Source organism: Corvus cornix, chromosome 28 (assembly GCF_000738735.6).
Source record: "Corvus cornix cornix isolate S_Up_H32 chromosome 28, ASM73873v5, whole genome shotgun sequence".
Taxonomy (NCBI): Eukaryota; Metazoa; Chordata; class Aves; order Passeriformes; family Corvidae; genus Corvus; species Corvus cornix.
In genome coordinates, this window is record NC_046356.1 from 1,393,923 (window position 1) to 1,407,044 (window position 13,122).

Genomic DNA, 13,122 nt, shown 5'->3' on the forward strand with positions numbered 1-13,122 from the left:
CCTGTCGCGATCAGCGGCGCTTGTCGCGATCAGCGGCGCCGGGCAGCGCGGGGTTAACCGGGGCTGCCGTAAAGCGCGCGGCGCTGCCGCAAAGGCACGCCGCCGCCTGCCGGCCGCTATTCCCGAACGCGCGCTACGCCAGCGCCGCTGCGCCGCCACCCTCGCGCCCGCTGCGCTTGCGCCGCGCTCCGCCCCGCGGGCCGTATTCACGAAGCGCGCTTGCGCCGCTGGCGCGCGGGCGCGCACGGGCGCGGCGCGGCGCCTACGCCGTTGGCGCAGCGCGGGCCGTACGCCGTTGGCGCAGCGGCGGAGGGGAGGCGAGCGGGGCCGGGCCGGGGGCGCCGCCATGGGGGAGCGGCCGCGGGGCAGCGGCGCCGCCGCCCGGCGCTGAGGGACCGCCGAGGTAACACCGGGGGAGCACCGGGGGACGGCGGGGGCCCTGCGGCCGCGGCTCCGCACGGCTGGCACCGGGGAGGGGCGGCCGGGCCGGGCGGCGCCGCGGGCGGGGGCGGCGGGGCTGGGGCGGTGGCGGAGGGGGTTGAGAGCCGGGAAGGGCCCGGAGAGAGGAAGGGGCTGTGGGGATCGCGGGAGTGCCGGGGAAGGCCCCGGCTTGGCCTGGGGAGGTCGCCGGCCGGTGGGGCTGAGGGGGGGTCGGTCTGGGCCGGGGGGATGGGGGGGCTGTGGGGGTCGGGGTGGGATCGGGGGGTGAGGGAGGCTTTGGGGTCGGACTGGGCCGGGGTCTGAGGGCCCAGTGCCGCCTCGCCCCGTCCCCTCCCGGCCGTGACTGTTTTGTGGCCCCGGGGAAGGGGTCCGAGCCCCCCGGGGCCCCCCGAGGCCGGGTGGGCGGCAGGGATGGGGTCGGATCCTCCCCGCCGTGGCCCTCGGCCCGCACCCTGCCCCGGCCTGCCCGAGCCTCGCAGGATGTTGGCTCCTTTGTGTGTGGCTTTCCTCTCTCCGGAGGGGTTGGGAAGTGTTTATTTGGGGAAAGGACTGTGCTGAACCTGGTATTTAAAACGGCTTTTTTTTCTTCAACGAAGCGGGTGAGGATGAATGTGAGAAACGGGGAAAGTGCCCTCCCCCTCCTGCCCCCAGCAGACAGGAGCCGACTTGAGCTGTTCCTGAGGTTTGCAGATGAGGAGCAGCTCTGCCGGGGAGGCCTGTGGCTCCTGTCGCTGGCTGGCAGGAGGGAGCCGAGCCAGGGAGCTGGCTCTTGGATCTCGGGGAGCAAACCACGGGAAGTTGTGGGGGTGGTCAGGAAGGTGCCTTCTCTTTTATGCACTGGGCAGCATGAGGACTTGCCGTGTTTGGTGTGTTTTGGAAGTTAAAAAGCAAAGTTTCACAAACCCCTTTCGAGTTGCCATGATATTAGTCCATTCCAAAGAGTTCGAGTTAACTGGGTTGAAAGATGTGTAAAACCTTTGGAAGTTGCCTCCTTAACGAACACATTTGTTTTCCTTCCTCACAACAAGTGGTTGGAGATGTGGAAGTGCATTCTGAGGAGTGTGTGAGTTCACCTGCCAGCCAGGCTGCCCTGTCAGGCCGCCACACACAGTGTGCCCCCATCTCCCTGCACACAGGTTTAAAAATTGGGCCTTATGTAACAGATTGGAGCAAACATTTGGTGTTTGCCAGTGGTCTGACAAAGAATTGCTGCAAATTAGGGCAGGAGGCCTCCATGGGGAGCCTTCGCCGTGGTGGGATAGGCTTGGCTGCTGTGAGGAACTTGCCAAAGATTTGTTGGTTTTGTTTTAATTTGGTACATTGCAGATAAGAATGTTGTTTGGTCAGTGTTTTATCACTCCTGAGCACCTCTGGGGTGCTGGGAGGGTTGTGGTTCTGGCTGGTCTAATGCCAGCATGCTCAGGTCTGTGGGGACATGAGGTCTGGGGAGCCCCCAGCTCTCTAGGGGTTGTCCCTCAGCATGGAGAGGTGGCTGCCCTCCTGTGCCTTAGGGTTTGATCTCCTCCTCGTTATCTGACAGATCTGTGAGGCCTTATAAATCACTTAAAAATCACTTGTGTAGTTCCTTTGCCGAAGCAGCAGCTGTTCTGCTTTGCCCCTGCATCCACGGGGTGCAGCTGGTGGCGGTTTGCAGGGCAGACCTTGTGTCCAGCAGTTTCCCCGGGCAGACTGGAGGGAGCCGTGTGCTCTGCCCCTGCAGCATGCTGTGTGCTGGCTGCTCTTGGTGCAGCTCCTGAGAGGAGGAAGCGGGCCCTGGCAGCTCAGCAGGTTCCTGGGTGCCGCTCTCCGGAGCGGCTTCGCAGTGCCCCTTGTTTTGTATTCTGTGTCAGAGCTCCTGTGCAGCCCGGGTGTTGTCAAAACTGTTAATACGGGAGTGACTCAGCGGATCAATGGGAATGACATGAGGGTTGTGCTCATGGACAATCAGTATTTTCCCCCCCCTCCAGCCCCACTGGGCTGGAAGACACAATGTCTGAGAGCAGCTGCCAATAAACATCTTTGCTGGACTTGGGCCTGGCTGTGCTCCGGAGCTGTCTCCCCCTGCCCACCCCCTCCCCCCGTGGTTTTCCTAGCTAGGAGGAGCTGGGATGAGCTGTGCTGGAGCAGCACTCCTGTGCTTTGGCTGGTCCCTCCAGGTTTGTGCCCGACCCTCGATCCAGGCCACTGCTGCAAGGCCCAGGCCCTGTGCGAGCCAGGGTGGGTAGGAAGCTGTTTATCTCTGCCTTCAGACAGGAACTGCAGCTACACAGGCACTAAAGGCTTGGTGGGAAGGGTGAGGGAAGCCTCGGGTAAGCAGCAACCCCTGATGTGCTGTTGTGGGGTGTGCAGGAGAGGTGCAGCCCCTGGGCTGGGGAGGAGACCCTCCCCTCGCTCAGCAGGGCTCAGCACTGTGGGGTTTGGTACCAGAGGGCAGTGGCCTGGTTTGCCCTGTGCTACTCCTGTGACTTCCAGCTGCAGTTTGAGGAGTCAGACCCTCTTCCCTTGTAGTGCTGCTGAGCGGGGACAGGCTTGGGTGCCAGCACAGAAGCTTCCTTCGTGTGTTTGCCACGGCTTTTTTCTGAGAGCCTGTGGGAACAGCTCTGCCCACAGCCCTGTAATTGGGCTCTGACTGGGCAGACGTGGCTCGTTGTGGGTGCAGTGAGAAGCTGTGAACCTGAGCCTCCTTCCTTGGCCCAGACATGGTGTGACCTGGAGTCTGCTTCAGTCCAGCTCTACCCTGTGAGCTGGGAGGGCAGGGAGGGAGAGCAGGTCCCAGCAGCTCTGGGGTTCTGCTGGAGAACAAGTCATCTTCCTGTTAAAAAAGCTGTGTGAATAGTTTTGGGGTTTCATGAGAAAGGCTGTTTCTACTCCTGCTGGCACTTGATGTCTCTGGTGGATCTGTTGCTATAGAGGAGCAGCAACTTTGGTTGTGAGGGAGGTGAAAAGCTGCTGGGGCAGGTGAGTGTGGAGCATCAGGGTCCTCTGTCAGGCTCCCCCATTCATGCCAGCTGCCCTTCTCCTCCTGGGGAATTCTAAATCCCTGCCCAGGCTGTAACCCCGCAGCCCTTCCTGTGGGCAGCCCCTCCCTTGCATGTTACATTGATGCATTATTCCTTAATAACTGGCTTTGAAAAAGCAGCCTGTGCATCAGGAACTGGAGTGACAGGACAAGGAGGAATGGCTTCCCCCTGACAGAGGGCAGGGTTAGATGGATATTGGGAAGAAATTTCTGGCTGTGAGAATGGTGAGGCTCTGGCACAAAGCAGCTGTGGCTGCCCCGTCCTTGGAAGTGTCCAAGGCCAGGTTGGATCAAAGGAGCGTCCCTGTCCATGGCAGGAGGTGGAACTGGATGAGCTCTAAGGCCCCTTCCAACCCAAACCATTCTGTGATTCCATGCGTGGAGCCAAGGTGTTCCAGCACACCCTGCCTTGTCTGTCCTACGCTGTCAGGTTCCTGGGTGACACCTGTGGTGCTCAAAGCTGTTGCTCCCCAGCGTGGTGGGGCAGGAGAGAGGGAGGTGCAGTGGCTGTAAAACCACAGGACGTCTCTCTGCCTTCCGCTCGCCGCGCTCAGAGCGCGGCAGCAACAGATCAGCACCCACAATGAGCCCTGTGTGGTGTAGGAAATGGCTCTTAGGTAAGGTGAAACTTCTAGGTAAGGCTTTGCAGGGTGTTTCAAAATGCTACATGGAGCAAGAAGTCTCTGATTTCATCCACTGCCCACGGTAAGGAGAGTTTGCTCCTGGAGTAGAGGAATTCAATTAGTTCTATAAAGACTTTAAATTGGCTTCTTTGGCTCCAGCGAGATGGTGGACAGAAGTTCACCGTGTGTCCAGGAAGATCTCCCAGTGCCTGTGGAGTCTGTGTTCTGCTGAGAGGTTGGTGGCAGTGGCCTTTCCAAGCAGTGCCCTGCTGACATCTGCCTTCCCCACCGCATCAGGCCCCTGGCACTTGAAATGTCACAGCAGAAACATCCTCCTTGTAGGAAACACAGGTCTTGAGGCCACTTCAGTGGTGACAGTGAAACCAAATGTTCTCACAGTCCTGTCTGTGAAAGGCTTGCACTGAGATGGTGACATGGGGAAAGCCCAAAGTCCTGTCCGGTGAGGTCCAGCTGAGCTGACCCCAGGCTGGGGAAGGGTCCCTGTGCCACAGGCCGAGATCTCGGCTTCCCCTCAGTGTGAGCTGTGAGACAGCAGAAACACATCCACTGGGGTCTGGTGGGGACTGTGCTCTGAAAGAGAGCTGGGCAGTGCTGTGTGGTGTTTAGTGTCGGCAGGGCAGGGATGGCAGTAAGTTGGATGTGAGAGCAGGATTTGGGATGAACCATGACATTGTTGCCTAGGAAATAAGGTGCCATTGGCCTCCCAGGGTGCTGGAGACACTGGGAGTCTGGAGGAAAGGAGCGTTAATTTTTGAGTCATTCATTTTTATGTGTCCACCAAGCAAAGAATGTCCTGTAGCCCTTTGTTACTTAATGTTATGTAATGCTTTTTAATGAGGCGGGCCTGGCCTTTGCTTTCCCAGTGGTGAATGAGACAGTTGGCAGGTGATGCACGGGCTTTGTCACCCTGAGAGGGATGTTCTTAAGTTAATAAACAGGGGTTAAGGTTGAGCTTGAACTTGGATTTTGTGCAGCTTTCCTTTGGAAGAGCTTTGCAGCCCTGCAGCTGAGCAGCTCTGTGCAGCAGGAGTGGTGCTGGGAGGGGTGTGGGGGTTCCCTGGGAGCACAGCCAAGTCTCTGGGGGTTCATTTCGTCTTCCCAGGCTGGGGGCTGCAGAGTCTTGCTAAGAGGGGCTGCTTGGGTGTGGGTGGCTGAACGATGGGCTCAAAAAGGTCAGTGGAAATCTAATTTAAACCCGAACAGAGCTGTGTTTGTGCTACAAAAGCTCCATTCTTGCAGACTCTGTCCTCGCCCAATGTTTTCAGGTAAAAGAATCTCACTGCTTTTGAGGTAGCACCGAGGTACAAACAACAAAGCAAAAAACCCTTTCTCTTATCCGTTTTTTAGCAGGGGCTGTTGGCAGTGATGAAGTTTATACTCTGCCTGGTTTCCCTGGTTTGATGCAGGGAGAGGATGGTGCTTTCCAGCACCTTCTGTGCCCTGTGTGTGGGTGAGGGGCAGGCTGAGGCTCTCCTGGAATCCCCCCACCCCCATCTCTGCCAATTTCTCTCATCCCGAAGGCGATGGCAGTTTGAGTTGAAGTCTAGCTTTGGTGTTGCCAAGTACAGGGAATGTTAAGGAAGGACTGAGGCGCTGGGAGCGGAGGTAGGGTCCCTGAGCTGGAAGGGGCTGCTTGGAGGCGGGAGCTGAGGAGCAGCAGTCAGCTCTGGGAGTGCGGGGTCAGTGTGCTGTGGGATGAGGAGGTGTGGCTGCTGACAGGTACAGGCTGGTCTCTGCCTGGAGCCTTGGAAATTCTTGCTCAAACTTGCTGGAGCTCGTTGCTCTATGGGCTTCGGTGGCTGGGGAAGGAATAGGAAGTGCTCAGAGCTTTAACATTTCCCCCAGGGTGACTCGCAGCTGGTTTTAAACCCGTGCTGTTTTCAGAGGGGTGTCTGCCCCATCAGGGCATCTCACTGAGAGGTTGTCAGAGCCGCCAGCAGATTCCCCAGCTTGAAGTGCCATGGTAAGTGTCTTGGAAAGGAATTAGAGAGGAATTCCAGCACAGCAGACCGTCAGAGTTCCCCATCTCACAGAACAGCAGGGGATGTTGCCAGGGAGCAGCTCTCCACTGCTCAGTCCTCTCCTGCCTCCCAGGCCTGCTCAGACCGGGCAGAGCTGAGCAAGGTGCTCCTGGGCTTACTGGGTCCACAGGAGAGTGAAAGGGAAGCTCATTTAACACACCCCATGCTAAATTTAGCAGGACGTAGAACAAACCCTGCGAGTGTGAGTTGGTGTGTAGCACATCTGTGCCATGTAACCTTTCTCAGGGTAACTGTTGTGGTGTTTTCGGGAGAAGCAGTGGGCAGACCCCTGGTGTTGGAGCGGACTCTGGTTTGGGGTGGTTTTGGCAGGGGCTCTTTGGGACCTGCCTGCAGTGGGGGTTGATGGAGCAGCCCCTCTGCTCAGGCTTGGATCAGCAGCATCTGGACGTCACAGAGCTGCTCTGGGGTGCAACGAACCTGGCTCTGCAGGGCTCTGGCTTCAGAGTCATGACAGCAGCTCTGCTCCCCTGATCCATGTAGAAAATGCCCATGACATCCCAGCGCCTGACCGGTGCCATGCTTCAGGTGTACAGGCCTCAGTGCAGGTTTCTTTTTCCTCCTCACCCTTCCCTCTCCCTTTTATTGTGCTGCCATCTCTCTGGCTACTTGGACTCCTACCTTGCTGGGATGTTTTCTTACAAGAGCCAGCATGTCCATCAGGAGCTGGGCTGCCTGCAGAGCAGGAACAGCCTGGAGCATCTTCTGCACTGAAGAGCTGGGCATGGCTGGATGGAGAGGTGGGCACCTTTTGCGGTGCTGGTGGTGCAGCCAGAGGCGGGAAGGACAAGGTGTGCAAATGCCCTGGATGGCACCCATAGTTCCCAGCAGGTCTTCTCCAGTGTCTGTCTGAGGATCTGTAATCACAGACCTGGAAACGAGACTCAGGCTGATCCTGTGCCCGGCGCAGAGGATGCACTGCAGCAGCCTTGGCTGGGTGACAGCAGACACCCGAGGTGTGAGAAAGCACGAGCAGGGACAGTTCCCACTGCTGGTTGTGGTCCTGGCAGGGGACTGGCAGAGCCTGAATCTGACTTCTCCCAGGAGAAGAGTGTAATGCTCAGTGCTCTACTCCTATTTTTGTTCAGAGCCAGAAATCAAAGTCCAGAGCAGTGCTTCTCCAGCCAGAATCATTGAAAGGCACTTGCTGTTGTTTTAGGGCCAATATTTAACTTGTGCCTTCCATGAGGAATGCCTGTTAGACTCCAAATATTTGCCTTAGGGAAGAAGTTTGAGGGAAGAATGTCCAGTGCTGGCGGGGAAGCAGGAGGGATTCAGGAAATGAGTCGAAGGCTGTGCACGTCCAGGTCTGTGTGGCACAGCCTCCGTTGCCTCTGGCACGGCCCTGGCAGGTACGAGGCAGCTCTGGCCGAGCCGCGGAGCGGGAATGGCTGGGAGGAAATGTTTGTGTGCTCCAGCGCTGGAGTACAGGGCGTGTCTGCTCCCACAGCCCCCGTCCTGCGCTGCCAAGGGATTTAAAGGCATAGGCTTGGAGCTGCTCTCCAGCTGGGGCTGGTGTGGGCAGCCGGGCTGAACTTCCCGATAAAAGCAGCTTATGAGAAAAGAAACGCTCTGCTGCTTTTGCTTTCGCTGTGGTCTGTGGTGGCAAGGGTTCATTAGCTGTGAAATCCTCTGCAGTGGAGCCTGCTATAGTAGGATTTCCCATTCCCTGGGCTGGCTTGATGAGGTGCTCATGGCTTCTCCTCACCTTTCAGTGTGATCCTTCACCTTTGTGTGTGATCCTTCTCGCAGGGTGCCCTGAACAACCAGGTAAAGCCTGCTGCTGGTTCAGTGCTGAGCTTGTCCCACGTTTCTGGGAGAGCAGCTGAACGGGGCTGTGTGCTGGTGCATGTCACAATTCGGGTCAGGTTGTGGTGGCATCTCAGGCTGCTCGGGCTGGTTGTGGTGTGTGAGGACACGGCGATGGAGAGGAGCCTGATCCTCTTCCCAGCCCCTCTCTGCAGACAGGGCAGGTCAGGAATTCTGGGTCTGGCTGGGAAGTCTGGGCTTCCTTAGCTCCATGGTAACCCTCTGCCCTGACTTGTCATGCTCTGTGCTGTTGATTGGATGGTTTTGGCCGGGCTTGACTGTTTTACGCCTGGATACAGAGAAAACATGTTTCCTCTTGAAGCAAAACCAAAGGCACGCGGCTGTTTGCAAGGGGAAGGCTTTGCCTGGGCTCCTGCGGGCAGAGCTCAGCACAGCTCTCAAAGGTTGAGAACTTCTTCGTGCCAGTGTAACAAAGGGCTTGCAGGCAGCCCTCGGGCCCAGCCTGACGCTGTGCCAAAGAGAGCCAAGCCCAGCCAGAGCATGGCTCTGGCTCTTAGTCACAGCTTTGGTGCTGGGGAAGCAAAGAGGAGTGAGAACCCCATCCAGCTTGGAGGATAGTGGGATGCTGAGCAGCTGTGGGAAGTCTTGGTCCCTTTCCATAATGAGAGTTGATGGGTTTAGGCCCACAAATTGGCTGCCTAATGAATGAGGGAGCCAGGGGAGCTGTATCCTGTCTGCAGGGGTTGAAAGAGGTGATGTGAACCAGAAATATGAGTAATTAACTCAAAAAAAGAGGAAAGGTTGGGGTTTTGGATGGAAGCGTGTACTAGAGGAGGGTGAACGTGTGTTGGCTGGGGTTTCTGGGACAAACCAGAGAAGTGAGAGCCCAGAAACAAGGGAGAAAGGACAGTCTGTTCGTGCAAATAGTGTTCCAGGTATTAATAGCAGCAAGATGAAATGGGTCCTCCTGGGGGTGTATCCTGCATGTTCCTTCATTGGAACGATCCCTCTGATTTTATAAATTAAGCCCTTTGTGTAGGGTTGAAAGAAGCAGGTAAGGGGAAGGGAGGAACCAGTGAGGTTGCACTGGATGTACCTGTTTGAGAGAGTATTTTGGATGAACCCCTTGAAAGTTTCCTTTCCCAGTGCACAGCACCACCTCTTCAGCTGTAGCCAGTCCTGTGCTCTTCCTGTTTCAGTCCTTGCCTTCTCATCCCCTGCAAAATACACACAGGTGGGGGATGAGGGAAGATGAGAAAAAAACTTTTGGAATGTGCCTTTGTGATGTGGAGGTTGGTGCAAACCAGACCGAGCCCTTAATCCACAAAGCTGTCCCAGTGCTTAATAAAGGGTTGTGAGGCTGTGATCCTCTGTGTGAGGGATGGAGGAGTGAAGAGATCCTGCACAGCTTGTGGTGTGACCGGGAATGGGATGTAGGTCTCCGGTCCCTCTGTTCTGAAGCTTCTCCCTCCCTGCAGGCCAGCAGACGGGTGCTTGCCTAGGCCTCAGGAATTTGTCCCAGTTAGTCTCCAGTTAGTTGGGAATCTCTGTTCTCTATCCTCTTTTTTTTGCCTCTGAGATCAGCGATGCTTCCATGCCCATCTGTGAAATAAGCAGGTCGCTTCCATACCTTTGAGAGGTTGCAAGGAAAACTGTGATGGATTGAGCTGCTGATGGTCCTGTAATAGAGGGGGTGGGAAGATGAACGCCTCGTGGATCGCTCGCTGCTTCCCTGAAGATGCTGCTGGCTCTGGCACGGAAGCTGATGGATGCTGTTGTGCCACAGAACATCCCTCTGCCCCAGTTATTCCGCAGGAAAGATTAATTGCATGGTGCTGCTCTTCCTCCTCATGGTCTGGGCTGTGGGTCCTGCCTGTGGCCCTGGAATGCTGTCCCTGCTGGGTGACTGTCCCTGCTGGGGAGGAGAGCTGGGAGCCAGGACCGCACCGAGTGAGCTCCTGTGTGGCTCTGCAGCAGGGAAGTGATTTTGGCGTCTCAGCACATGGAATTTGACAGTTCTTTGGGGAGAGGTTTCCTGGTTAGTCCTGCTGGATGCTTACCCTTACCTCCCCTTTTTGTCCCCCCGCCAAATTTGTAGGATTTGGCAGTTATTTGAGGGGAAATGTGCGGGGCTTGGAGCAGCCTGGGGAAAAAAACAGAGGGGAGAATGTGGGACAGCTCAGCTTGGCAGAGCTGCAGCTCTGCCACCTAGAAATGGAAACAGTCCTTGTCACCAGTGGGAATGACATCCCTTCCGCCCACCCTGCTCCAGGACTCTCCAGGACAAAGGGTCTACTCTGGAGCAAAGGGACTGGGCTGGGACAGAGCTGAGCTGGTGGTGTTCCCCCTTTCCGTGCGACCTTAGGAGAGGTGGGGAAGTTGTGATTAACTGTGGTCTGGTGATTGAAGAGATAACTGGATTCAGGCACCCCTTTTTTCCCCTGCCTCGCCTCGCAAAAGGCCACCCCAGATCTGCCAGTGCAGCTGCTTCCTAACCTGGTTCTGTCAAGAGGATATGGGTTAAGAGAAAAAAAAAATCCTACAATTAAAAGTGTTTCTGCCAACCCAGATCCTGCTGACAGGAAAGGGGTTGGTAGCACTACACATGACAGGAGGCCAAGCAGATCTGTGCAGAGTGACAGTCCCCAGATGGCTGAGGAGCAGGGAACCCTGCTGGCACACACAGCTCTCGCCATCGCAGTGCTCAGGCCTTTGGCAGCCGGGCTGGAATTGTTCTGAATCTGCTGAGTTGGAGTCTTTGTGGGTCCGTTTCTCCCTTTAAACTGTGGCTGGTGTGTAGGTGGCTCATTAAAAACCCCTTCCAGAGTACTCAACTCGCCCCTTGCCCCCATTCCCTGTGGGATGAGTAGCTATCCCAAGTCTTGGAGGTGGGAGATGAAACTGTGGTTTTCATTCCTCCAGTACTGTGTGTTGTCTCTGCCTCTTCCTCCCCTGGTCCCAGGCAGGGCTGGAAAGGAGTCCTGTTGCTTGAAGTACTGGGCAAATCTGTGTTACAGCTCTTGCCCATGGGAAGTGAGCATGGAATCCCAGAATCATTTAGGCTGGAAAAGATCCCTAAGACTGAGTCCAACCTGTGACCAATCCCCACCCTATCACTCAGCTCAGAGCACTGAGTGCCATGTCCAGTCTTTCCTTAAACACCTTCAGGGGTGGTGACTTTACCACCTCTCTTGACAGCCCCTTGCAGTGTTTAGCAACCCTTTTAAGGAATAAATTCCTCCTGATATCCAGCCTGCGTTGATGAAGGTGACAGGGAAAAGCTGTCTGGTTTCTCAGAGCCACCCAGGTGGGCTTTGGCTCTCCTGTCAGGAGCTGATTGCTTTGCCACACAGAATTTCCAGCCCCTCACTGGGTCTGCCTGGAGCTGCTGGACTGATGGATGGCACCTTCTTCTGACTGAGCTTTTGGATACCCTGCGAGTGCTCCCAGTGCTTCCCTGGCTCTGCACTGGGTTCTCTGGGTGGTACAGAACAGCTCACCCTCCCAAAGTTGTTGGATTGGGAGTCCCTCCTTTCCCACACCTCTGTGGTGACAGCTCTGGAGCGGCAGAGTTGGGTGGTGTCCCTCTATCCCCTGGCAGGAGAGCAGCAACTCTTAAGAGGTGGTGGTTGCCTGCGGTGGCACTGGTGAGGAGGAGCAGGAGGAGGGAGTTGTGGGCTGCAGTATCTGCTCCATCCACCTCCTGGAAATGTGAACCAGGAAACAAATCTGAAACCAATCTGGCAATCACCAGGTCAGGCCTCTGACCCGCTCCTGGGGCTGTGCCGGGTTACTGCCCTGTGCCAGCTTACTGCCCTGCCTGCAGAAGTCACCTGTGGTCAGGGCGGCCATCCCTGCAGGTGACCTTAGAGGGCACAGCAGCCTTTGGGGACTGGGATTTTCTGCCTCTCCTGCCACTGCTTTCTGTGTGACATGTGGCAGTGTTGTGCCTCAGTTCCCTCTTCTGTAATGACACTTCCTTGGTGACCTACTCTGAACCAGCTGCTGCAAGGAGCGATGTAAGAGCTGGGGGGGCATTGGTCTGGGAAGCCCCTGGAGCCTGTGACGAGGGACATCGGGAAGATAAGATGGCTAATGCTGCTGCTTGGATTGTTTCCCAGCTTGCTGGGAGAGAAGGAGGTGTGTGTCCAACCCCCGGAGCCATATGGTGTGGATGCCAACACAGGAGAGCGGATGGGGTCTCTTCTGGGGTGTCCCACCTGGTGTGGCATGTAAATCTGAAATGGCAGCATCCACACCTGGTGTCATCTGCTCTCCCTGGTGGCCTGGACTCTCCTGGAACAGAGGGGATTTTCTCATGCATGGGTGCTTGGAAAGCTGTGGTTCAGATAAGACAAGGCAGTCTGCTGTGGCCATGCAGCAGCTTGAGCAGTGGGGATGTCCTGCCCTCCAGAGATGGTGGTTTCCAGAAGAGTGAACATCACCTGTGTCCCTAGCACAGAAATTGTCAGGCTGGCGCAATCTGCTGATGGTATCCCTCAGATTCCTTGTCTGTCCTCCTGTGTTGGGATCCCCCTGCTCCCTGTGCCTTGCACAGGAGGGGCTGTGTTGGGATCCTCCTGCTCCCTGTGCCTTGCACAGGAGGGGCTGTGTTGGGATCCTCCTGCTCCCTGTGTTTTGCACACGAGGAGGCCATGCAGACAGAGTGGAGGGAGTGGTTTTGCTCATTCTGTGCTCATTAGAGGCTGCAGGGAAGGGAAATGGAACCACTTCTAGTTCTCTACTAAATTTTGATCTCCCACTCCCTGCAAGTTTGGGAGCAAGCTGGGATACCCTGGGTTGTTCAGTGTTGTTCCACAGCCATTTGTGCTGTGGGGAGGCTCGTGGTGTGAGTGTCTGGGGGCAGCAGTCTGTTCCCAGTCTCCTGCTCCTGAGGTTATTTAGGAGCTGATCCAAAGGCTGTGGAGGGGAACAAGTCCTGAGTGTGTCACTGTGGTGTCCCACTCCGTGGGGAGGAGGGTGCTGGGCTTGCCTGCGCTGGTTTTCAGTCAAGTTCCTCTGTGGGGAGGAAATCTCTTCCAGGTGGATGAAAGGTTTTCAGACCCAGCTTGGGCTTGGAAGAGGAAGGGAAGCAAAGAGAGACATGTGCATCCAGAAATGTGCTTTTGTTATGGGAGAGATGTTGGAAAATGTCTCTTATCCTTTGGAGAACAAATGTTGATCCCCTCACCCTGACTTCAGCTGATCC

The 13,122-nt window shown here is 56.3% G+C and overlaps 1 protein-coding gene across 2 annotated transcripts in view; it reads left to right on the forward strand.

Annotated features, from left to right (window-relative positions):
• The first annotated feature begins 332 nt into the window (after window positions 1-332).
• CSNK1G2 (casein kinase 1 gamma 2) overlaps window positions 333-13,122 on the forward strand; it is a 43,393-nt gene continuing 30,603 nt past the window's right edge. For both annotated transcript variants that reach the window (XM_039566441.1, XM_039566442.1), the window contains exon 1: window positions 333-403. The gene's annotated coding sequence lies outside the window, so the exon portion shown is untranslated. The remainder of the gene's footprint in view (window positions 404-13,122) is intronic.